Source organism: Bombina bombina, chromosome 6 (genome assembly GCF_027579735.1).
Source record: "Bombina bombina isolate aBomBom1 chromosome 6, aBomBom1.pri, whole genome shotgun sequence".
In the NCBI taxonomy this organism is placed as follows: domain Eukaryota; kingdom Metazoa; phylum Chordata; class Amphibia; order Anura; family Bombinatoridae; genus Bombina; species Bombina bombina.
In genome coordinates, this window is record NC_069504.1 from 1,052,970,236 (window position 1) to 1,052,995,463 (window position 25,228).

General features: G+C 40.3%; 1 protein-coding gene across 1 annotated transcript in view; it reads left to right on the plus strand.

The window, feature by feature from the left end:
• Positions 1-6,191: 6,191 nt before the first annotated feature.
• The window catches only part of ADIPOR2 (adiponectin receptor 2), a 167,774-nt gene continuing 148,737 nt past the window's right edge, over positions 6,192-25,228 (plus strand). The window contains exon 1 of the mRNA XM_053718851.1: positions 6,192-6,344. The gene's annotated coding sequence lies outside the window, so the exon portion shown is untranslated. The remainder of the gene's footprint in view (positions 6,345-25,228) is intronic.

The following is a 25,228-nucleotide window of genomic DNA, read 5'->3' on the forward strand; positions in this document are numbered from 1 at the left end:
GAGGGGGAGAGAGAGAGCAAAAGAGAGCAGGAGAGAAAGAGAAAAAGAGAGGGGGAGAGAGACAGCAAAAGAAAGGGGATATAGAGAGCAAAAGAGGGGGATAGAGAGAGCAAAAGAGAGGGGGGAGAGATAGAGCAAAAGAGAGGGGGGGAGAGAGAGAGCAAAAGAGAGGGGGGAGAGAGAGAGCAAAAGAGGGGGGGATAGAGAGAGAGCAAAAGAGGGGGGATAGAGAGACAGCAAAAGAGAGGGAGAGAGACAGCAAAAGAGAAGGGGGAGAGAGCAAAAGAAAGGGGGAGAGAGACAGCAAAAGAGTGGGGATAGAGAGAGCAAAAGAGAGGGGGAGAGAGACAGCAAAAGAGAGGGGGAGAGAGCAAAAGAGGGGGGATAAAGAGAGCAAAAGAGAGTGAGAGAGACAGCAAAAGAGAGGGGGAGGGAGAGCGACAGCAAAAGAGAGGAGGAGAGAGAGAGAGCAAAAGAGAGGGAGGAGAGAGCAAAAGAGGGGGGAGAGAGAGTGCAAAATAGAGAGAGGGGGGGAGAGAGCAAAAGAGAGGGGGGGAGATAGAGCACAAAAGAGAGGGGGGAAAGAGAGTGGGGAGATAGAGAGAGCAAAAGAGAGGGCAGAGAGAGAGCAAACGAGAGGGGAGAGAAAGAGCAAAAGAGAGGGGGAGAGAAAGAGCAAAAGAGAGGGGGACAGAGAGCACAAAAGAGAGGGGGGATAGAGAAAGCAAAAGAGAGGGGAGAGAGAGAGCAAACGAGAAGGGAGCGAAAGAGCAAAAGAGAGGGGGAGAGAAAGAGCAAAAGAGAGGGGGACAGAGAGCACAAAAGAGAGGGGGGGAAGAGAGGGGGGATAGAGAAAGCAAAAGAGAGGGGAGAGAGAGAGCAAACGAGAAGGGAGCGAAAGAGCAAAAGAGAGGGGGAGAGAAAGAGCAAAAGAGAGGGGGGAGAGAGAGCACAAAAGAGAGGGGGGAAGAGAGGGGGGATAGAGAGAGCAAAAGAGAGGGGGGAAAGAGAGGGGAGAGATAGAGAGAGCAAAACACAGGGGAGAGAGAGAGCAAAAGAGAGCGGGATAGAGAGAGCATAAGAAAGGGGGGGCGAGAGAGAGCATAAGAGAGGGGGAGAGAGAGAGCAAAAGAGAGTGGGAGAGAAAGAGCAAAAGAGAGGGAGGAGAGAGCAAAAGAGGGGAGAGAGAGAGTGCAAAATAGAGAGAGGGGGGGGGGGGAGAGAGCAAAAGGGAGGGGGGGAGATAGAGCACAAAAGAGAGGGGGGAAAGAGAGTGGGGAGATAGAGAGAGCAAAAGAGAGGGCAGAGAGAGAGCAAACGAGAGGGGAGAGAAAGAGCAAAAGAGAGGGGGGAGAGAGAGAGCAAAAGAGAGGGGGACAGAGAGCACAAAAGAGAGGGGGGATAGAGAGAGCAAAAGAGAGGGGAGAGAGAGAGCAAACGAGAAGGGAGCGAAAGAGCAAAAGAGAGGGGGAGAGAAAGAGCAAAAGAGAGGGGGACAGAGAGCACAAAAGAGAGGGGGGAAGAGAGGGGGGATAGAGAGAGCAAAAGAGAGGGGGGAAAGAGAGGGGAGAGATAGAGAGAGCAAAAGAGAGGGGAGAGAGAGAGCATAAGAGAGCGGGATAGAGAGAGCATAAGAAAGGGGGGCGAGAGAGAGCAAAAGAGAGTGGGAGAGAAAGAGCAAAAGAGAGGGAGGAGAGAGCAAAAGAGGGGGGAGAGAGAGTGCAAAATAGAGAGAGGGGGGGAGAGAGCAAAAGAGAGGGGGGAGATAGAGCACAAAAGAGAGGGGGGAAAGAGAGTGGGGAGATAGAGAGAGCAAAATAGAGGGCAGAGAGAGAGCAAACGAGAGGGGGAGAGAAAGAGCAAAAGAGAGGGGGAGAGAGAGATTAAAAGAGAGGGGGACAGAGAGCACAAAAGAGAGGGGGGATAGAGAGAGCAAAAGAGAGGGGGAGAGAGAGAGCAAACGAGAAGGGAGCGAAAGAGCAAAAGAGAGGGGGAGAGAAAGAGCAAAAGAGAGGGGGACAGAGAGCACAAAAGAGAGGGGGGAAGAGAGGGGGGGATAGAGAGAGCAAAAGAGAGGGGGGAAAGAGAGGGGAGAGATAGAGAGAGAGAGCAAAAGAGAGCGGGATAGAGAGAGCATAAGAAAGGGGGGCAAGAGAGAGCATAAGAGAGGGGGAGAGAGAGAGCAAAAGAGAGTGGGAGAGAAAGAGCAAAAGAGAGGGGGAGAGAGACAGCAAAAGAGAGGGGATATGGAGAGCAAAAGAGGGAGGATAGAGAGAGCAAAAGAGGAGGGATAGAGAGAGCAAAAGAGAGGGGGGAGAGATAGAACAAAAGAGAGGGGGGAGAGAGAGAGCAACAGAGAGAGGGAGAGAGAGAGAGCAAAAGAGAGGGGGGAGAGAGACAGCAAAAGAGGGGGGGATAGAAAGACAGCAAAAGAGAGGGAGAGAGACAGCAAAAGAGAGGGGGAGAGAGAGCAAAAGAGAGAGGGAGGGAGACAGCAAAAGAGAGGGGAGAGACAGCAAAAGAGTGGAGATAGATAGAGCAAAAGAGAGGGGGAGAGAGACAGCAAAAGAGAGGGGGAGAGAGCAAAAGAGGTGGGATAAAGAGAGCAAAAGAGAGGGAGAGAGACAGCAAAAGAGAGGTGGGAGAGAGCAAAAAAGGGGGGATAAAGAGAGCAAAAGAGAGGGAGAGAGACAGCAAAAGAGAGGGGGAGAGAGAGCAAAAGAGAGGGGGAGGGAGAGAGACAGCAAAAGAGAGGGAGGAGAGAGCAAAAGAGAGGGAGGAAAAGAGAGGGGGAGAGAGAGAGCAAAATAGAGAGAGGGGGGAGAGAGAGCAAAAGAGAGGGAGGAGATAGAGCAAAAGAGAGGGGGGTAGAGAGAGCTAAAGAGCCCCTCTCTAGAGAGAGAGCAAGGGGTGGAACCGCTGTACTGCAAAAAATGGCTCGTGTACACGGGCTTTAGTTAGGGTTGCCACCTGCCCCGGTATAACCAGGACAGTCCCGGTCTGGGACTGTATGTCCCGTGTCCCGGAACTAGGCTCCAATGCCCCGGCCTGCTCAGCTCCCCTGTCACACACACATCAACACTGTTGATCTTTTTTTTTAAAAATTGGTGGGTAGCTGGGCCGCCCGGCAGGGCAATGTGAGGGAAAACTAGGGAAAATAGACTCACACAGAGCCACAGCTACACGCACGTCACACATTTGACAGTTTGCCCTTAGCAAAAATGGCGGCGGATAACACTGGAGACTGGAGTCGCATTAGTTGACATAGTTACTGCTCGCCACAGACCTCTGCTAGTTTTTTTCCCGCGCCTGCAACACTTTCTGCTGTCTAAATACCGGAGCCACCCGTGAGCGATGCCCGTGGGTTTTACTGTTGTGCTTGTGCTGCTAACATGGAGAAGGACTCGGACCTGCCAGCTGAGAGGGAGACTAAGGTAAACGCACTAGGCTCAGCCTCAAAAGATGGGTTAACCCCTTGGCTTCCAGTGACAGGACATGCTTCATGATCATCACATTGTTTTGTATTGTGCTGCAGCACTCTCTGTCATTGAAGGAGTTAATTGTGATATTATGTGATTACAGTGCATCGCGCATATAAAAGAAGTGAACAGCGGTTAAGCATTCAAACACACACTGAGAGGCAGCTCACTGACACTTCATACACACACACACACACTGACAGGCAGCTCACTGACACTTCACACACACACACACTGACAGGCAGCTCACTGACACTTCACACACACACACACATACACACACACAGACAGGCAGCTCACTGACACTTCACACACACACACACACACACACTGACAGGCAGCTCACTGACACTTCACACACACACACACACTGACAGGCAGCTCACTGACACTTCACACCACACAACACACGCAGCTCACTGACACCACACACACACACTGACATGCAGCTCACTGACACTTCACACACACACACACACAGACAGGCAGCTCACTGACAGGCAGCTCACTGACACTTCACACACACACACACTGACAGGCAGCTCACTGACACTTCACACACACACACACACACACTGACAGGCAGCTCACTGACACTTCACACACACACTGACAGGCAGCTCACTGACACTTCACACACACACACACACACACACTGACAGGCAGCTCACTGACACTTCACACACACACTGACAGGCAGCTCACTGACACTTCACACACACACACTGACAGGCAGCTCACTGACACTTCACACACACACTGACAGACAGCTCACTGACACTTCACACACACACACACACACACTGACAGACAGCTCACTGACACTTCAAACACACACATTGACAGGCAGCTCACTGACACTTCACACACACACTGACAGGCAGCTCACTGACACTTCACACACTGACAGGCAGCTCACTGTCACTTCACACACACTGAGAGGCAGCAAACATGGTAAATATATATTATTAAAGGGACACTGAACCCAATTTTTTTCTTTTGTGATTCAGATAGAGCATGAATTTTTAAGCAACTTTCTAATTTACTCCTATTATCAAATTTTCTTCATTCTCTTGGTATCTTTATTTGAAATGCAAGAATGTAAGTTTAGATGCCGGACAATTTTTGGTGAATAACCTGGGTTGTTCTTGCTGATTGGTGGATAAATTCATCCACCAATAAAAAAGTGCTGTCCAGAGTCCTGAACAAAAAATAAGCCTAGATGCCTTTTTTTTCAAATAAAGATAACAAGAGAACGAAGAAAATTTGATAATAGGAGTAAATTACAAAGTTGCTTAAAATTGCATGCTCTAGTTGAATCACGAAAGAAAAAAATTGGGTTCAGTGTCCCTTTAAGGCCAGGTGAAGCCACACCCCTGTCACGCCCCAACCACGCCCAAATTCAAAGGTCCAGGAATCGGCTGGGCAAAAGGTGGCAACCCTAGCTTTAGTACTAGTATATTATAAATAGGTTTCTATTGAAAGATGTAATTCATCTATGTATGTGTACTGTATTTGTATTTTGACCGGAATGTCCCTTAACCCTTAGCATGTTCCACGCACGTTTGCATTCATTTAAATTGAGGTTATTTCCCCCCAAACATCAATATTTTTTTAAATAAAAAGAGTAATATATTTTTATTTTAACAAGCTAATTTTTATTGTATTCCACCCCTGCAGACTAATATTGAGAAATGAATGTAATTAATTTACCATAGCATGGGCACTGCACCATTTGGAACAAAGCAGTGTAGAACACTTGGATGTCAGAAGAAAATATTTTTTTTGTATTGTATTATATGACTTAAAGGGACATAACACCCACATTTTTTCTTTCATGATTTAGAAAGAGCGTGCAATTTTAAACAACTTTCTACTTTACTTCTATTATCTAATTTGCTTCCTTCTCTTGATTTCCTTTGCTGAAAAGCATATCTAGATAGGCTCAGTAGCTGCTGATTGGTGGCTGTATATAGATGCCTCGTGTGATTGGCTCACCCATGTGCATTGCTATTTCTTCAACAAAGGATATCTAAAAAATAAAGCAAATTAGATAATAGAAGTAAATTTGAATATTGTTTAAAATTATATTCTCAACCTTAATCATGAAAGAAAAATTTTGGGTTTAATGTCCCTTTAAAGTACTATAAAAAATATATAGACAGTTTTAAGGGTCAATTTTAAGAATTTGTGGAGTAATACCATAATTATTATGCAAGCATATGCACTGCACCCTATGCACAAGGGACGTGAAGAACACTTTGATGCCAGAAGAAAATGATGCTTTAAGACTCACTTTTTTGCATTTTGTCACTTTAAAAAAACAAAAACGCTAGTGGTGTCTGGAAAAAATGGCTTTGGCTATACTTCAAAATGATGTTCCCTTACAAATTTAGTTTTAACTTCGTTTTAACGCACTGGTATTTATTTTACTAGGAACTCCTAAAATTAGGGCACTGAACGGAAGATCGGATAACTGACAAATGACTGATAACAGTGGATTAAAAAATATTACTGTAACTATAGCAACACATAACATTCAACGTAAGTCCGGAAGTTTATTGTTCATTGGTTGATGATGACATGTGATCTCTTCGGCAACCTTCACCTACTAAAATACCACAACATGAGTCCTAAGCAGTCAAGTCGGACTACATTTCCCAGCATGCATTCAGCAGTTGATCGCGCTTTTCGTCTGTCACTGGCGAGCAAGTTTATTTTCTCTCCGGTGATTGGTCTTCGCTTCCTCGTGCGATAGGCGTCATGGTGACGCTGCCAGGTAACCCGGGGAGGCGACAATAAGACGGAGCGGGCCCGGAGGGGAGAGCTGTGCATCGAGCCGCTGTACTCACCCAGTGGTAGCAGGTGAGAATACCGTATATTCTCTAGGTTAGCCCTGGATCTTTCTGCGTGGTTCCCTGTGGCCTTATTTCCTGTTCTTTACTGTTTCAGTGTTTACTGTTTTTGTTTTGTTATGTTATGTTAGTGCCCTCTGTGATCCTTTTCTATCAATGAGCATTTCAGTTCTAGTTGATTTGACTGAAAATGTAAGGCCAACTGTGTTGTGATGGATTATTGTTCACTCTACAGATCCTCCTACCGTTCATGATCTGTGACCTCTCTATTTTTTGTTAGTGACCAACAACACTACTTTAATGATGTCACTTACACTATTCGCTATTTCAAGCTAATGATCTTCATCCCAATCTGATGTTGTGCCAACTACCTGCCTACTGTTACCTTAATCCTTTACCCTTCTACCTGTTAGACTGGCTGTGTGTCAGCTGAGTGAACTGGCTAATGCTCTTAAACCCACCATTATTGTACTGGCTGATGCTTTATGACCCACTGGTTATTGGGCTGGCTAATGCCCTGTGCCCCGCTCACTGTATGGCGGTCTGATGCCCTGCTCACTGTATGGCTGGCTGATGCCCAGTGCTCCGCTCACTGTATGGCTGGCTGATGCCCTGTGCCCCGCTCACTGTATGGCTGGCTGATGCCCTTTGCCCCGCTCACTGTATGGCTGGCTGATGCCCTGTGCCCCGCTCACTGTATGGCTGGCTGATGCCCTGTACCCCGTTCACTGTATGGCTGTCTGATGCCCTGCTCACTGTATGGCTGGCTGATGCCCAGTGCTCCGCTCACTGTATGGCTGGCTGATGCCCTGTGCCCCGCTCACTGTATGGCTGGCTGATGCCCTGTACCCCGTTCACTGTATGGCTGTCTGATGCCCTGCTCACTGTATGGCTGTCTGATGCCCAGTGCTCCGCTCACTGTATGGCTGGCTGATGCCCTGTGCCCCGCTCACTGTATGGCTGGCTGATGCCCTTTGCCCCGCTCACTGTATGGCTGGCTGATGCCCTGTGCCCCGCTCACTGTATGGCTGGCTGATGCCCTTTGCCCCGCTCACTGTATGGCTGGCTGATGCCCTTTGCCCCGCTCACTGTATGGCTGGCTGATGCCCACTGCTCCGCTCACTGTATGGCTGTCTGATGCCCAGTGCCCCGCTCACTGTATGGCTGGCTGATGCCCAGTGCCCCGCTCACTGTATGGCTGGCTGATGCCCTGTGCCCCGCTCACTGTATGGCTGGCTGATGCCCTGTGCCCCGCTCACTGTATGGCTGGCTGATGCTCTGTGCCCCGCAACCAGTATAACATTAAGTTGTGCGCATTTTTTTGCTACTGTGTCTGTTGACAACTGTTTATTTTGTGCCTTTTAATTAAATCTGTCTGTTCTTGTGCTCCTTAACATTATGGGCCGGGTGATCAAAAACTTGCTGACAAGGAGAGAAATCTCACACTATCTTTGGTGCTTTCTTGAGCATTACTTTGCAAAATATGTGTCAATTTCACATTCAGAACCCTGCATATGGAGATAAACCAGGGCCTGATATTCTAGTTCTCTCTGGTCTGGTGAGATTTGATAAAATTCCTCATCAGCATTATGAGGCCCCTCAGGGATTGTTTTAAAGGCAGTTTTTACCTTGGGGACTGTGTATCTCATTAACCCCTTCATGCTAAGGGGGCAAGTGCTTAGATCGGAACAAAGGTCCGATGTAAACACTTGCTGTAAAATGAAATCCTGCGATTGCTAATGTAATCATGTGATTTCAAGGCCGTGGTTAGATTAGGGGGGCTGCTTATGCTGCTAGGTATGCCCCCTGTCCAATTTTTGTATTTCTTAAAAGGAGGATGCTGCAGAATGCCATATAAGGTACGATGTCCCATGCCGTCCTAATGGCGTTAATGCCCAGCGCTGTTAGGATGGCATGGAACGTCCTAACGGCACAAAGTGGTTAAAGGAAGTTCACTAATATCCTTTAACTGAAGGAGAGACACTTACTTTTCCTGCTGGCAAGTTCTTGAGAATCAAACCCCAGCTCTTAAACTAAAAATGTATCTTTCTAAAATGAGATTTCTTAGATAATCTCACCATAGCAGAAAGCTTTAGATCATAAGGCCCTATGTGTTTGTGCTGATCCATATGAACTGTGAGTTTTCTCCTACCACCATTTAACATCTGCTGACAGCCTTTTAAACCACTTCAATTGCTCTTCATGCAAATTCCTTATCAAAGATGTTTCATTCTTCTGTATCTACCAATGGAAATCTGTCCCATGCCTTGTACCTTCTTATTGTGATTTTTTTTCTATACAATATGCTAAGGCTTTCTTATTCCTTTTGTCTATTGATATTGGGCCATTTTCCCATCCTTGTTTATCTGTACGATCATGTAATTAACTGTCTGTGGCCATTCATCTTAAACCACTTCTTCATTAAAGCAAACGTCGTCTTTTATTGGCTTTAAACTTGCAAGGCAGCCTCACAAATGTACAATTTCACGAATTCTAACAGGGAATGTATAATAGAGTTTCTTTAACTCTTGTACCTCTGGCTAGATGTTTCAGTGAAGGCAAACAAAGGACTCTGTCAGTTCCCCTTATGTAAAAAGAAATTTCAGAAACGTGTGTTTATGAATGGATGGCTCTGTTCTCTTAAAGAGATGACCATGTGTTTCGAGCTTACCTCTTAAAACTTTTCTTGACTAGTTAGAGACTTCTTTCCTTTCACTTTTCCAGCTTCACACACATTCTTTGCTTATATAAAGTATATTGCTAGTTTTAAACACAACTTCAGACTTTTCTTTCTAAGTAGTTGTTTATCTGATTAAATACTGTTGAATTCTATTTAAAAGCATTTACTTTTCATAACAATATGTTGACGGATATAAATTATATCCAACAGAGAAAGAGAGACTTTAATTAATTGATGTTTTGGATAGCTTCTATGTGAGATACCCTTTAAAGGGACAAGGTCAATTTGGATAATTTAGTGCCCAGTTTTCAATAAACCTATTAAAAACAAGGGCACTTTAATTCATCAAAATTGACTTTTCACAAATTTTCCTAAAAAAAAAACAAAAAAAAAAACAACCAGCCGCTGCATTGCTTCCTCCGCCCGTTGCAAGCCCTCTTCGCGGGTCCAAAATAACGAATCCGGCTTCCTCCAATCACGGCGTTGCATCAGGCCCTGTTTGCCCCTGGGGTGAAAGCCGTGATTGGAGGAAGCCAGATTAGTCATTTCCGACGTAAGAAAAGGCTTCCGACGGCCGGGGGAATCGCTGGAGCGGCTTTCAGGATTAAAAGGAAAGTTTTTTTTTTTTTGTTTTTTGTTTTTTTTTTGTTTTGTTTTTTTTTGTTTTGTTTTTGTTTTTTTGTTTGTTTGTTTTTTTTAAGAAAAGGAGTGAAATGTCAATTTTGATTAAAGTGCACTTGTTTTTAATAGTTTTATTAAAAACCGGGCACTAATTCATCCAAATTGACCTTTACTTTAAATACTTTGAGATGGTAATATAAAATGCTAAATTGTATATATTAAACCCCCCCCCCAAAAAAAAAAACCTCTGCAATATACTTTCATTATATATTTTACATTCTGAAATTATGAGCTTTTCAGTTCCTGTTAGAAATAAAAGTGCAGAACACTGTTATATTGCACACAACTATTAGCTGCACACTCTAGTTATCTATTTATAACTGTCTCTAATTGGCCACAGCAGAAAAGGTAACCTAAGTTACAACATGGCAGCTTCCATTTTTTTTTATACACATAAAAACTTTACACTTATTTTGTCAATATTTATAATGAAACTTTTTAAAAGAAATACATCTACATGTTGTTCTTGGGCTAATCTTTAAATGCATCATTCTATTTAGCATTTATTTGTGTTTAATGTCCCTTTTAAAATTAGAACAATTGTAACAAAATGTGTTTGCATCTTAGTCCACATGTTTTGCAAATCCTTAAGAATGTAAATACAGTATTGCTGTTTTTCATGCCCAATAGCTTTGGATAGCAGTGGGCATGCACTGTTTTATTTGTGCCTCAATGAGGCTTTATATAGCTTTATGGGTTGCCATGTGTACATTTCTGATATCAGACAGTGAGTGTAGGTGTATTTTATACAATCTTCTTTTAGTTGCCAACCATGAATACAGTACAAGACCTTGACATTAATATCTCTGAGGTTTTAAAGGCTTATGTGACGCTCAAGCCAATTAGACATTACAAGCCGGACGACACCAGTTACTTCTGATGCATCTGCATGTATCGGGCTCATGAGAACAGATGCAGATCAATGTCTTTAGTTCTGTTCTGCACCATGCACACACAATTATTTTGTTTTAAAGAATAATTCACTGTTAGCGTTTTTTTTTCCCCCTTAGTGTAATCTTTAAAAATTGTATTTGCAGTTTTTCATGGCATTTAAATGGTTAATGTGTTTGGTACAACATGTTTTTGTTTTGAGAGTAGATCATGCTTTGCCTTTTACCCCAATAAACCATGAGACGTTATTATTTTGTTTTCAGAAGGGATGGCATCTGAAGAACTGCCTTTAGGGTAAAGATTAGTCTAAGCAACCTTCTCTACTATTTGTGTTTCATAAGGACTGTACCCTGCCCACAGATTCTGCTGTGTTGTGTTTATCAGTGAAGCTTGTACTGTGTATTCTATTTAGTATTACTCCAGTGACCTTGATAGAGGAGAGGTTACTTGAATGAAATCACATCAGGGTAGTATTGTTTCTCAAGGTCATACTCTCTTAAAATGTACACCCCAATGCCAGGGTGCAATTCTCTACTTGAGTGGCACAGTTACGATTTTCATATCCAGTACTTTCCTGCTTGAGTTGTAATGGAAATCGCTGACGGTTGAAATAAATGCTTTATAAAAGTCTAGTCCTAAAGCCTGTGTTTACGGGCCAAAATCCCTATCCACTTGGATCCACTCTCTCTCCCTGAGGGCTGCCCACCCGCCTTCCTCCTAACCCTCCATCGGCACCACCGCTGCAGAGAGGGACACAGTGTCCCTCCTGTCTTTCAGTAGTTCTGCAAGACTTTCTGCACTGTCCCAAGAGTGGGGCATGCAGAAATAGTGCAATCTCGCTACTTTTAGTGAGATTGTGGAAGAGGGGTTAAGGCCTGTCTCGGGCAATCTCTAATGCTCTTGACCACACGTGCAGTCAGAAACTGATCCTTACGGCCAGGTATGTTTGTCTCGCGCTGCAGTCTCTACTGCACATGTCTGCATCGGACAAACGTACCTGGCCTTTTGTAATATAGGATAAGAAACTATTTCTATTTTGGCATTAAAGTAAAATATTTGTGTGTCTGTCTCATATTTTTATGCACTTTTAACAGTTTTGTCGGATATATAGGAGACTCATAAATAAATGATTTATTAAAGGCACAGTCAACACCAGAATTTTTGTTTTAAAAGATAAATAATCCCTTAATTACCCATTCCCCAATTTTGCATAACCAACACAGTTATAATACTACACATTTTTACTTCTGTAATTACCTTGTATCTAATCCTTTGCAGACTGCCCCCCTATTTCAGTTCTTTTGATAGACTTGCATTTTAGCCAATCAGTGCTGACTCCTAGGTAACTTCACGTGCATGAGCTCAATGTTATCTATATGACACACATGAACTAACACCCTCTAGTGGTGAAAAACTGTAAAAATGCATTTAAATTAGAGGCGGCCTTCAAGGTCTAAGAAATTAGCATATGACCCTCCTAGGTTTAGCTTTCAACTAAGAATACCAAGAGAACAAAGCAAAATTGGTGATAAAAGTAAATTGGAAAGTTGTTTAAAATTACATGCCCTATTTGAATCATGAAAACTATTTTTTGGACTTGATTGTCCCTTTAAGAGAAACTCTCTTGCCATTTAAAATATAAACATTTTCCTCTGAAACTGGATGTTAAACATGGTGTTTGCTGTAGTCCCATTTATTACGGTCACCAAACTAATTTTAGCCTTCAGATGCACCACATAAATACAGTTACTATATCTGGCTGCTGTATAGTAACTAAAATAGCTGTTGCCTTTCTTGCATGTAATTGTATATGAACACACATCTGGTTTGCAAAACGTAACCATACATAAGAGCTGTGTACTAAAAGGGGACAACTTCTTTCTCACATCACCTTCAAGACTTTTTTATTTTTTACTTCTGTTGTGATGAAAATTAACTCCCTTTTTTATATTTGTGATACTAAAAGGTTAACGCTTTTCCTTGTTTTAAAATGAGTTGTAGCTGTGGGTGTCTTATGTCCGAGATCCAGATCCAAAACCTGTTAGATGTGCTTTTTAACCTTTTTGGCTAGATTACGAGTTTTGCGTTATGAGCGGCTTGGTATTAACTTGCAAGTTATTTCCACCGCTCACCTCCCTATAGCGATGCTATTACAGGTTTTCAAAAACCCGGCGTTAGCAGGCAATATGGCAGCGTTGAACTCCATACCGCACACAAATACCAGCGATGCTTTGAGCTGCTTTTACGTGCTCGTGCACAATTTCCCCATAGACATCAATAGGGAGAGCCGGCTAAAAAAATAGCCTAACCCCTGCAATAAAGGAGCGTAAAGCTCCGTAACGCTGCCCCATTGATTCCTATGGGGAAAGAAAAGTTATGTTTACACCTAACATAAACCCTGAGTCTAAACACCCCTAATCTGCTGCCCCCGACATCGCCGCCACCTACATTACACTTATTAACCCCTAATCTGCCGCCCCAATGTCGTTGCTACCTACATTACACTTAACCCCTAATCTGCCGCCCCAATGTCGTCGCTACCTACATTACTTATTAACCCTTAATCTTCCGCACCCAATGTCCCCACCACCTACCTACACTTAACCCCTAATCTGCCGCCACCAATGTCGTTGCTACCTATACTTATTAACCCCTAATCTGCTGCCCCAACGTCGCCGCCACTATACTAAAGTTATTAACCCCAACCCTAAGTTTAACCCTAACACCACTAACTTTAATATAATTTAAAATAAATCTAAATAAAAATTACAATTAATACCTAAATAATTCCTATTTAAAACTAAATACTTGCCTATAAAATAAAACCTAACCTAGCTACAATATAACTATATTAGCTGTGAAATAAAAATAAAACCTAAGTTTTTGTATTTATTTTAACTAGGTAGACTAGTTAGTAAATAGTTATTAACTATTTACTAACTACCTAGTTAAAATAAATACAAATTTACCTGTAAAATAAAACCTAACCTGTCTTACACTAACACCTAACATTACACTACAATTAAATAAATTACATAAATTTAATACAATTAACTAAATTTAAAAAAAAATAATTACTAAATTACACAAAATAAAAAAGAAATGATCAAATATTTAAACTAATTACACCTATTCTAATAGCCATATCAAAATAAAAAAGCCCCCCAAAATTTAAAAAAAACCTAGCCTAAACTAAACTGCCAATATCCCTTAAAACAGCCTTTTGCGGGGCATTGCCCCAAAGAAATTACAAACAACCCCCCCCCCAAATAAAATCCTATCTAAAAAAAAAACTTAAGCTCCCCATTGCACTGAAAAGGGCATTTGGATGGGCATTGCCCTTAAAAGGGCATTTAGCTCTTTTTCTTTGCCCAAACCCTAAGCTAAAAATAAAATCCACCCAATAAACCCTTAATAAAACCTAACACTAACCCCCGAAGATCCACTTACAGTTTTTGAAGACGGGACATCCATCCTCATCAAGCCGGGAGAAGTCTTAATCCAAGCGGGGAGAAGTCTTCATCCAAGCGGCAAGAAGTGGTCCTCCAGGCGGGCAGAAGTCTTCATCCAGACGGCATCTTCTATCTTCATCCTTTCGACACGGAGCGGCTCTATCTTCAAGACATCCGGCGCGGAGCATTCTATTGGCTATTCCAATCCTATTGACTGATTGGATCAGCCAATAGAATTGAAGGTCAATCCTATTGGCTGATTGCATAAGCCAATAGGATTTTTTCACCTTTAATTCCGATTGGTTGATAGAATACTATCAGCCAATCGGAATTCAAGGCACGCCATCTTGGATGACGTCCCTTAAAGGAACCTTCATTCTTCAGTAGCCATCGACAGAAAAGGGTGCTTCGCGGCGGATGTCTTGAAGATGGAGCCGCTCTAGAAGATGCCGTCTGGATGAAGACGTCTTCCTGTCTGACGGACGACTTCTTGCCACTTGGATGAAGACTTCTCCCGGCTTCGTTGAGGACTTCCTTGGATAAAGACTTCTCCAGGCTTGATGAGGATGGATGTCCGGCCTTCAAAAACTATAAGTGGATCTTCGGAGGTTAGTGTTAAGTTTTTTTAAGGGATTATTGGGTGGGTTTTATTTTTAGCTTAGGGGTTGGGCAAAGAAAAAGAGCTAAATGCTATTTGAAGGGCAATGCCCATCCAAATGCCCTTTTCATGGCAATGGGGAGCTTAGGTTTTTTAGATAGGATTTTATTTTGGGGGTTGGTTGTGTGGGTGGTGGGTTTTACTGTTGGGGGAGGTTGGTTGTATTTTTTATTTTTACAGGTAAAAGAGCTGATTTCTTTTGGGCAATGCCCTGCAAAATGCCATTTTTAAGGGCTATTGGCAGTTTAGTTTAGGCTAGGTTTTTTTTTAATTTTTTTGGGGGGGGGCTTTTTATTTTGATTGGGCTATTAGATTAGGTGTAATTAGTTTAAATATTTGTTAATTTCTTTTTTATTTTGTGTAATTTTTAGTTTTTATATTTTTTTGTAATTTAGTTAATTGTATTTAATTTAATTGATTTAATTGTAGTGTGGTGTTAGTGTAAGACAGGTTAGGTTTTATTTTACAGGTAACTTTGTATTTATTTTAACTAGGTAGCTAGTAAATAGTTAATAACTATTTACTAACTAGTCTACCTAGTTAAAATAAATACAAACTTACCTGTGAAATAAAAATAAAACCTAAGCTAGCTACAATGTAATTATTAGTTATATTGTAGCTAGCTTAGGGCTTATTTTACAGGTAAGTATTTCATTTTAGATAGTAATTTTTATTTAGATTTATTTTAATTATATTAAAGTTAGGTTTAGGGGTTTAATAACTTAAGTATAGTTGCGGCGGTGACGGGGGCGGCAGATTAGGGGTTAATAATATTTAACTAGTGTTAGAGATGTGGGAGTGCTGCGGTTTAGGGGTTAATATGTTTATTATAGTGGCGGCGATATTCGGAGCGGCAGATTAGGGGTTAATCATTTTATTATAGTGTTTGGGATGCGGGAGGGCCTCGGTTTAGGGGTTAATAGGTAGTTTATGGGTGTTGGTGTACTTTGTAACACTTTAGTTATGAGTTTTATGCTGCAGATTTGTAATGTAAAACCCATAACTACTGACTTTAGATGGCTGTACGAATCTTGACGGTATATAGGGTGTACCGCTCACTTTTTGGCCTCCCAGGCAAAACTCGTAATACCGGCGCTATGGAAGTCCCATTGAAAAATGACTTTTTGAAAGGTGCGGTAGTTATGTTGCGTTACGGCCAAAAAAGTGTGCGGTACAGCTATACCTTCAAGACTCGTAATACCAGCGGTAGTGAAAAAGCAGCGTTATGAGGCTTTTTCACTCATAACGCAAAACTCGTAATCTAGCTGTTTGTGTATACATTGCACTAATTAAAGCATTGTAAATAAATGCTGTTTTATTGATTGTTTTGGGGGATTTAGTGTGTTTGCCACCAATTATCCTTTTATGTTTAATTGTAGATTTATTTTTCTTCTACTTTACTTCTTAGTACCATGTTCGTTCTTAATTTATTTTTATTTTTTTGCAGAAACAAAATGCATTTTAAATTGTGTTAATTGTTTCATGTGTCCTTGTGTAAGGCTAAGCATGTATGCAGTACAGCTGGGCTCGACGAACCTAGGAGCCACTGGCCCCTAAGTTTTTGAGCTATTCTCTATAGATCTATATACAGATAACACTGTATGGCTGCTAAATATTGTTACTGGCTCCAAGATTTTAAACAGATTTGCCGACCCCCTGCTCTCCAGCTTTGATAGTACAACAGTAAAAGTGCATTTTTTTTAAATATGGAATGAATATAGAACACTGGAGTTTCTACTCCAAAGAACTTACAATCTAATTGGCAATAGTTAAGACTTTGTCATAAAGGTGGTTAGGAAGTGCATCTGCAAGACAACGATTGTGCCGAGCTGCCTTTTATAGAGGGACTTTTTTTAGATGAGATTTAAATGTGTCAGAAGGAGCTTCACATATCCAAAGGCAACATAGTCTTAGAGCTGTGGGGACAATAAGAAGAAACAATTTTAGGCATGAATGAGCTCTGTGAGTGGTGGAGAGGAGATATTCTTGAGCAGAGTGAAAGTGTCGAGCAGGAATAAAGGCAGATGAGAAATAAACAGCAGCAGAAAAACAAACGGCTTTGAAAGAGCAGAGATGGATTTTGTAATTTAAAGCCAGTTGAGCGATTTCGGCAGAGACAAGGATGAGAAGAATTTGTAAGCGGGATGGTGCATCTACTTTTAGGGACACAGTTTGGAAACTGGATGACCAGAGAGCAGCAGGTTACAGTCAGTAAGGGAGAGTAAAGGCCTGAATAATGTTTTTATCACTGGAATGTTATGACAATGGAAATAATATATCCTTATGTGACAGATTTTTATATGAGAAGAAAATGTTAGGGAGGAGTCTATCACGTCACGATAATATCAGGAGTGATTTATTTTGTTCCTGACTTTTTATGAAAAGCAATAGGGCAAGTCTTTAGAGGGAACCCGAGGACCTTTATTTTGGACTTGTTATGTTTAAGACCTTGGAGAAATGTCTAAGGTGTTAAATTTTATTTGCCTGCATTGCAGTTGTACAGTAAGTGGTAAAAAACATAGTTGTCATCAACATAAAGCTAACATAATCTAAAGGGTGAAATGAACCCCCTAGACAGAAGACGTAGAGAGGAACACTGGCCCAAAATCTGACTCCTGGGTGCGCCTACAAAGAGTTGGAGAAAAAGTTACAAAAAGTCAATTTTGAGAAAGAAATGGTCCGTTGTAGAAGAAGTTAATCAATAGTCATGTCTTTATTATTGGTGGTATTGTTCCGCTGTGTTAAAGGGACACTGAACCCACATTTTTTCTTTTGTGATTAAGATAGAGCATAACATTTTAAGCATCTTTCTAATTTACACCTATTAACAATTTTTCTTCATTCTCTTGCTATCTTTATTTGAAAAAGAATGCATCTAAGCTTTTTTTTTTTTTTTTTGTTCAGAACTTTGGACAGCACTTTTTTTATTAGTGGATGAATTTATCCACCAATCGGCAAGAACAACCCAGGTTGTTCACCAAAAATGGGCCGGCATCTTACATTCTTGCATTTCAAATAACGATACCTAGAGAATAAATAAAATTTGATAATAGGAGTAAATTAGAATGTGGCTTAAAATTACATGCTCTATCTGAATCACGAAAGAAAAATTTTGGGTTCAGTGTCCCTTTAAGTGTGTTAGGGCAGAAGTCGGGTCATACAATTTATATTCCAGTTCTTCATGACCCTCTCTAGTCTGTTTAAATAAATATCAGTTTTCCAGATGTTTGGAGCAAACGGGACGCATGGCAATAATTTTATAGATTTGAAAAATTGATGGATATTTTTTATTTTATAGAACAGTTCTAACCAAGGAATGTTTTATGAATGGTCTCTACTTTAACAAAGTCCTTAGGGTATTCGTGAAGGATGTGTAGTTGGCTGTGGTAGAAATGAGAAGAAAATGCTACAATGTATTGGTGTGTGTTGTGTGTGTTTTTTTTTTTTTTTTTTTTAACATTTTCCTTACAAATGTATGACTTGGCTGGGGGTAAAGTTTCCCTATAAACAACATTCATTTCTTATTTATTTATTTTTCCATGATACTTCCAAGCACATGCACTTCTGTATTGGAATGTGTATAAACGAATAAGTGGGAAAGTATTGGTTAGCCGGTCATTGCCACCACATGTAGTTAGTTTGCTACCCATCCGTCTGTGATATGTAATGGCTACAAATATTGCTATACAGTGCTTGAGACACCTAGGCTTAAAGGGACATAATACTCATATGCTAAATCACTTGAAACTGATGCAGTATAACTGTAAAAAGCTGACAGGAAAATATCACCTGAGCATCTGTATGTAAAAAAGGAAGATATTTTACCTCACAATCTCCTCAGCTCAGCAGAATAAGTTCTGTGTAAAAAGTTATACTCAGCTGCTCCCAGCTGCAGGTAAAAAAAAAAAAAAAATGAAGAAATGAACAGCAGCCAATCAGCATCAGCAGTGCTGAGGTCATGAACTCTTACTGTGATCTCATGAGATTTGACTTAACTCTCATGAGATTTCATAGTAAGCTTCCTTTACCTGATTGGTGAAATAATATGAGAGTTCATCCTTTCAGCTGTCCCAGGACAGACATACTTATTTGCTGCTTATAAATCCTTTACAATGGGAGGTGGCTACTGAGGAACTTTTGAGGTAAAATATCTTTCTTTTTTACATAGAGATGCTCAGGTGATATTTTCTAGTCAGCTTTTTACAGCTATGCTGCATCACTTTCAAGTGTTTAAACATTTGGGTATTATGGCCCTTTAATGAATACTCTCATGGAAGTGTCAAAGAATACGAGAATAAAGAGTAGTATAATGATCTATTTTTATTTTTTTTTACATAAATTGTAAGCCCCCCCCCTCTCTGTATACTCCGAAAGTGTAATTTTGACTTCCACATCCTTTGTTGCAAGACTGCACATAGTGTGGTACAGAATGACCTTGCACACCATTTTATTTTTCACTCCATTGTCTCTGTAAATGGTACCAGAGAGCAAAAAAAATCGAGAGCAATCAGGTGCGCTCTGTATAGCAGAGAAACAAGCACATGCAGCCTATTAAATAAACATCAGCTCACCCCTAGTCTATTCCTTGTTTTGTCGCCTATATAATCACCTCCTCTATCCTAGACAAAATGTATTTCGATGTTGGATCCACCTGAGGGGAATAGTCGGTGAAGTGAATAGAATTTTTTTGACATCCTCAACAGGTTTATTTTGTAAGCCTGACGAGATTTTCTATTTTTTTTTTTAATTTAATCAGATGTACCTAAGCTGTCCTTTCCCACAGTTTGCAGTAATAATATTGTGTCACTGACACAGGGTTTGTTTGGGCGTTGCACACCGGTCTGCTTCTCTCTTCAGTTTTCAGTCTATTTTAAACAGTGCTGTATTAAAGCTCCCACAATGACACACATGCTGATTGGTGCGTGTAGCTTATCCCCCTTATTATTGATGGGTGTTATTTTTGGCATGTTTCCCAGGGGCGAACTAACCACATCACCTTGCTTGATATTGCCATTATGTTCTGAGAATGTAATGTTGTTTTAATTCTCTGCCCCAGGCAAAACCATCATGCTTTTCCACTATCCTACCCATACTAGAAATACTTCTAAACAAAAAAATACTGGATTAAAATAAGACTCGAGACCGCAATGTGCTTTATTCGGTACTCCATCTCCATACCCCAGGTTACTCTAACGCTCACCATTTGCAACAGACTGCTATTTCTACTACAACTGGTTCGGTGCTATCCTCCCAGGGATAATCTAATAAATCTCTTAGACAAAAAGGGCTTAGGAGCCAGAAACTTGTGTGTGTATGTATCTCTCTGTCTCTCGTATGTGGGGGTCAGTAAATGCTGGGGACCTTGTAGCATTAATATAAATCATTTCAACCTCTCAGAGATACCCCATCAAGTATCTTACATACTTAATATGTGCATTTGGATCCTTCATGAGGATTCGAATACCGAAGAAGGCGGCCGCTCGTGCCGTTCATCTCATTTCGGAGCCATATTTACCACACTAAGATCTGGATTTGCACAGATCTTAGTGTGTTGCACTTTCAAAAGAAGGAATCCAGCTCAGAGAAGAGCTGAACGCCATAAGCGGCCGCCTTCTTTAGCATTTGGACGCTGACAAAACTTCTGAATGCCAATGGTAAATATACTGTACAATCACTAGTGTGTGTCTGTATTTATGAACCTGCTTTTCAAGGGATTAAGGTTTTTCAGAATAGAGGCATTACGTGTTTAGTGTATCAGGGGTGCTGCGTGAGAATGATCCTTGTTTCATCATTTGCATTATTAGAATCCTCAGTGGTGTTCTATTAATGCTTTGAGGAATACTAGTTCCTGCTGACTCCGTCACAGATGTAAACAATCCACACAGCTCAATCATTTCATGTTTAGTTTCTCCCTATGAGCCTTCCAGGTCTGTAGGCCTTTTGTTTTTTTCTTCTGGAGATTTTAAATGGTTTCAGATCATATTGTAGGTTACTACGTTTGTAGGACCAGGGGATAGAAAGATACTGGTTCTTTATTTAAAAAGACCTGGAAGTAGGGTTGCCACCTCAGCCATGTTTTCCTAGACACTTATGAGTTACACATGCTGCAGGGTGTGCAGAGGGCAATATGCATTGCACATAAATAGTGACTGGACAGCACTATTCATGTTCCTCCCTGCAGCATGTGTAACTCATAAGTGTCTAGGAAAACATGGCCGAGGTGGCAACCGTACCTGAAAGTGATGTGCATATATGCAGTGTTATCCACAGAAAACGTTGGCAGCTGAGTAGGAGCAAATTAATACATTGCAATATTCTAATATTTTCTATTTATAAATCTAACATTGGCTATCTAAAGCACAAATTAATTGCATCATTTTAACATACATTTAAGAGATGTTAAACTGTAAATACAAGCATGACATAATGAGGTATTCAAAGCAAAGATTAGCCATACAATAATATGTAGATGTATTTTTTTTACTGTTATATTAGTAGTTTAATAATTAAAAATAGAAGTGTAAAAGTCTAGTGTCTATGAAGTACTTTAGTTTCTATAAAGTAATCAGCGCCACCCTGTTGGAGCTATTTTTCTATTTATCTCCGTTTGTGCAAACAAAGCAGTGTGGAATTCCTTATAGATTACCCTATGTTCTGTACGGCCTTGCTTGATCCATGTTTTTTTGTGTTTTTTTTTTTTTAAATGGTCTTTTATATCTGTCCCTAATTGCTTTCAGCAAGGGGAACTGATAAGGGGCAGCTTACATTCAAACATGGCAGTGCACAGTACTTAATAGAAACTCCAGTGGAATTTAGAAAACCAATAATGTTCAGAGTTACATGAAAAGGGGGTAAAAGAAATAAAACAATACCTTTTTTTTTTTTTTTTTTTTTTTTTTGTAACTACACATTATTAAACATTTTATATTACAATCACATACTGTTTAATAGCCCTTTAATTTAATTATCATTTGTGCAAGGAACATTGAAAACAATATTAGCTCATTTTTGCCTAATGGTCAGTAAAATCAGCCAGGTGGTGTGCCCATTAAATTGAACCTGGGGAGAACACTGTAGTATGTGATTGATTAGAGTAGCTGTGCCAGTATTGTAGTAAACCCTTTTTTTTGGAATAACAGTGCATTTACAACGCAAGCGTTTAAGACTTTAGACACACAGAAGTATGAAAAAGTAGTTGGCGTAAAAAAAAAAAAAAGTATTGATACTCTTATATTCTATAGTATAATACATATATGTGTGTGTGTGTGTGTATTATATAGGGCTTGACAAATCATAGAAACCAGTGTGCAATGTCTTTTTAAAATTCTAGTTCTGTCTCCTAACAAATGTAGGTCCTTAAACATCGGTAACACTGTAAAATAATGAAGTGGTTAAAAAAAAAAAAAAAAATGTTGAGGCTGGCTCCTGAATAGTCTATGGACTTCAAAGTTTCAAGTATATTAGCTGAGCTCTGATTTGTTTTTTATATGCAAAAGCGCACTTTATAGGGAGACTATGCAGCACACAATTTTTGGAGGCATTGTCTCCCTCTATAGTGCCCTGCACCATAACAAATTAGTGCTTCTAATCGCATACAGTATGATGGGATCTACAGTTTGACTCGCAATACTGGTGTGAAGACACAGGAACAGGAACAACTGCTTCTTTCTGTCTTTTTCCTTTTATCAACCCCTGAAATCTATAATAAAATAAGTGGTGTAAATGATATTTTGCTCTATTTGTTGTAATAAACCACTACACAATCTACAAACTGATTTGCTGCCTGCAGACCATATCACCCTGGATATACAACATCATACTTATGACTTATTAGACAGAATTTTGTAAATCAAGAACTCTCTCAAAACACTAAAACTTTAGTGTTGTGTTTAATAATTTTTCTTTCTTCCTAATTCCCATTTGTATCAGTGTGCATTATTAGTCTTGATCCCTGGTACAGGATGGTATGTGTCCTTGACTTTGAACTTTGATTATATTGTCTTACTAGACTCTGAACTATCAGCTTATAACTGATGTGCATGTGACATGTTGGCTTCCAAAAAGCAAATATTTAATGGCCTTATGTTTCTAAACACTGTCTAGTCATACTGTGGGAGTGCTATTTAATTAGCGTTGCTTATATATGTGTGTGTGCTGATTGCCTGTAAAAATGACAGAACATGGTATAAATACAGGCGCACCAGTTCTATTGCATACCAATCTGCATAACTAATGCCCTCACTAAAAGAAACTTTAGTAGGAACGAAATAAATCAAAGCTACCATTTTTGACTTCATGACTATGTAAAGATACTTCCTGATGTAGCTTTTGGAGGATCTGCTGTATTTCTAGGATGTCACAGAAATGAGTGACAACTGTGCATGACATTTATTAAAGTGTATTTGCACATTGGGATTTTGTAAGAAATAGAGCTAAACATGTATTGTATATTGTAGACAGAACCTCTGGGCAGACACTGGTCTAGTCTATTTTTTCCCCCTTGTGTTATTTCAGAATGAATTCATAGCATGTAATCTGTTATTTTTACCTTTTCTTGTAGTGATAAAAAAGATTGCATTAAATCACGGAGTGTAACTATGGCTGAGATTTCTGAGTCTCAGTAAAGTTGGCTTCTAGTACCGTCTGCCCCTTATTAGCTAAGATGTGCCAGTAGGCTAATCGGCCTTGAGCGCCTTTGCTGGTTAATTCTGAGTGCTTTTTATATGTTAAGCTCCTGATTACAGTAACCGTCTGATACAATCATTGTGCAGTGTGTCTGAGTATGTCCGTCTGTGCCAGCCCCACTGGATGTTACTGAGGCCCCAGACTTTGTTCCAGGGAAGCGTCAAGTCTCTTATGGGGGAAGTGTCTGGGTTACATTGGTAAACTGTTGCATAAAGGGCAAGAACAGAAGTCCTGATAGTCTAGAGAGAGGCTTCTTCTAAAGCTGCCAGTTGATATTTCACCCTTTCACGGTACAGATCATGTTTTTGTGCGTTTGTGCTGGATCAGCAATAATCAGTAGGTAATGTTTTCACTTTTCAGATTTGATAGCATTTGTTGGACTTACATTTTCATTGTGTTGTTCGTTTTTTTTTTTTTTGTCTTTAGTTGTAAAATCAGGATCCTAAATGGCCTTTTGCTGACCTCTAGCACCAACATTAGCGATTATGAACCTTTACATCCGTTTTTGTATTAAAAGGATAGGTTGAAATGTACATGGGTGCATTTCAGTTTCAAATACAGGCATTTTTACAATGTACTTCCATTAGCAAAAATGCTTCTAGTAAGTTGTTTCCTAGTGGCATACCCACATATGCTCTGCAGGCCTGTGCACCAGTATTCAAGCTCAGTGAGCTTGGAGGTGTTTATTGTGTCTCTGGAGACTTAGTTTTTGTCATACAAGTCACAGCTGTCTTTCTGAGAAGGTGTGGTGTTTTCAATACTAGAACCGGTGCGGTTTTTTTTTTTTTTATTATTTATTTATTTTTTTCTCTCCCCCCCCCCCAAATGGAAGTATATTGGAAAAAAGATTATATTTAAACATTGAAATGCACATATCAATTTTGACCTTTTTATATCCCTTTTTTAAAGTGATTTGTAAAGTTTACCTATTTACTGCCTAGTATATAAAATTATTATAAAAACAGGGGCACTTTCATTGATTCAATTTTTTTAAGACGCTTCATTTGTAAAATAATTACCATTTATTGATGGTAAAATTGCGCCCTTCCTCTGCCTGCATCGCATACTTTATTTAGCTGATCGATGACGAACCCGGCTACATCCAATCGTTGCTGGTCCTTACTATGTGTTATAACAATTTATGCAGAAGTTAAAGGGACAGTCTACTTCAGAATTGTTATTACTACACATTCCCCATCACTGTTCTAGTAATACACTTTTTGCCTCTGCAGACTGCCCCCTTATTTCAGTTCTTTTGACAGACAGCCAATTAGTACAGACTCATAAATAACTCCACAGGAGTGAGCACGTTTTCTGTATGGCACTCCTGAAGTAGCGCTGTCTAGCTGTCAAAATGCACAGAGAATAAGAGGTGTTCTTTAAAGGGACACTGAACCCAAATATTTTCTTTCGTGATTCAGATAGAGCATGACATTTTAAGCAACTTTCTAATTTACTCCTATTATCTAATGTTCTTTATTCTCTTGGCATCTTTATTTGAAATGCAAGAATGTAAGTTTAGATGCCGGCCCATTTTTGGTGAATAACCTGGGTTGTCCTTGCTGATTGGTGGATAAATTCATCCACCAATAAAAAAGTGCTGTCCAGAAGTCTGAACCAAGAAAAATGCTTAGATGCCTTCTTTTTCAAATAAAGATAGCAAGAGAACAAAGAAAAATTGATAATAGTAGTAAATTAGAAAGTTGTTTAAAATTGCATGCTCTATCTGAATTACGAAAGAAAAAAATTAGGTTCAGTGTCCCTTTAAGGGCTTAGAAATTGGCATATGAGCCCTACCTAGGGTTAGCTTTCAACAACAATACCAAGACAACAAAGCATGCTCCATC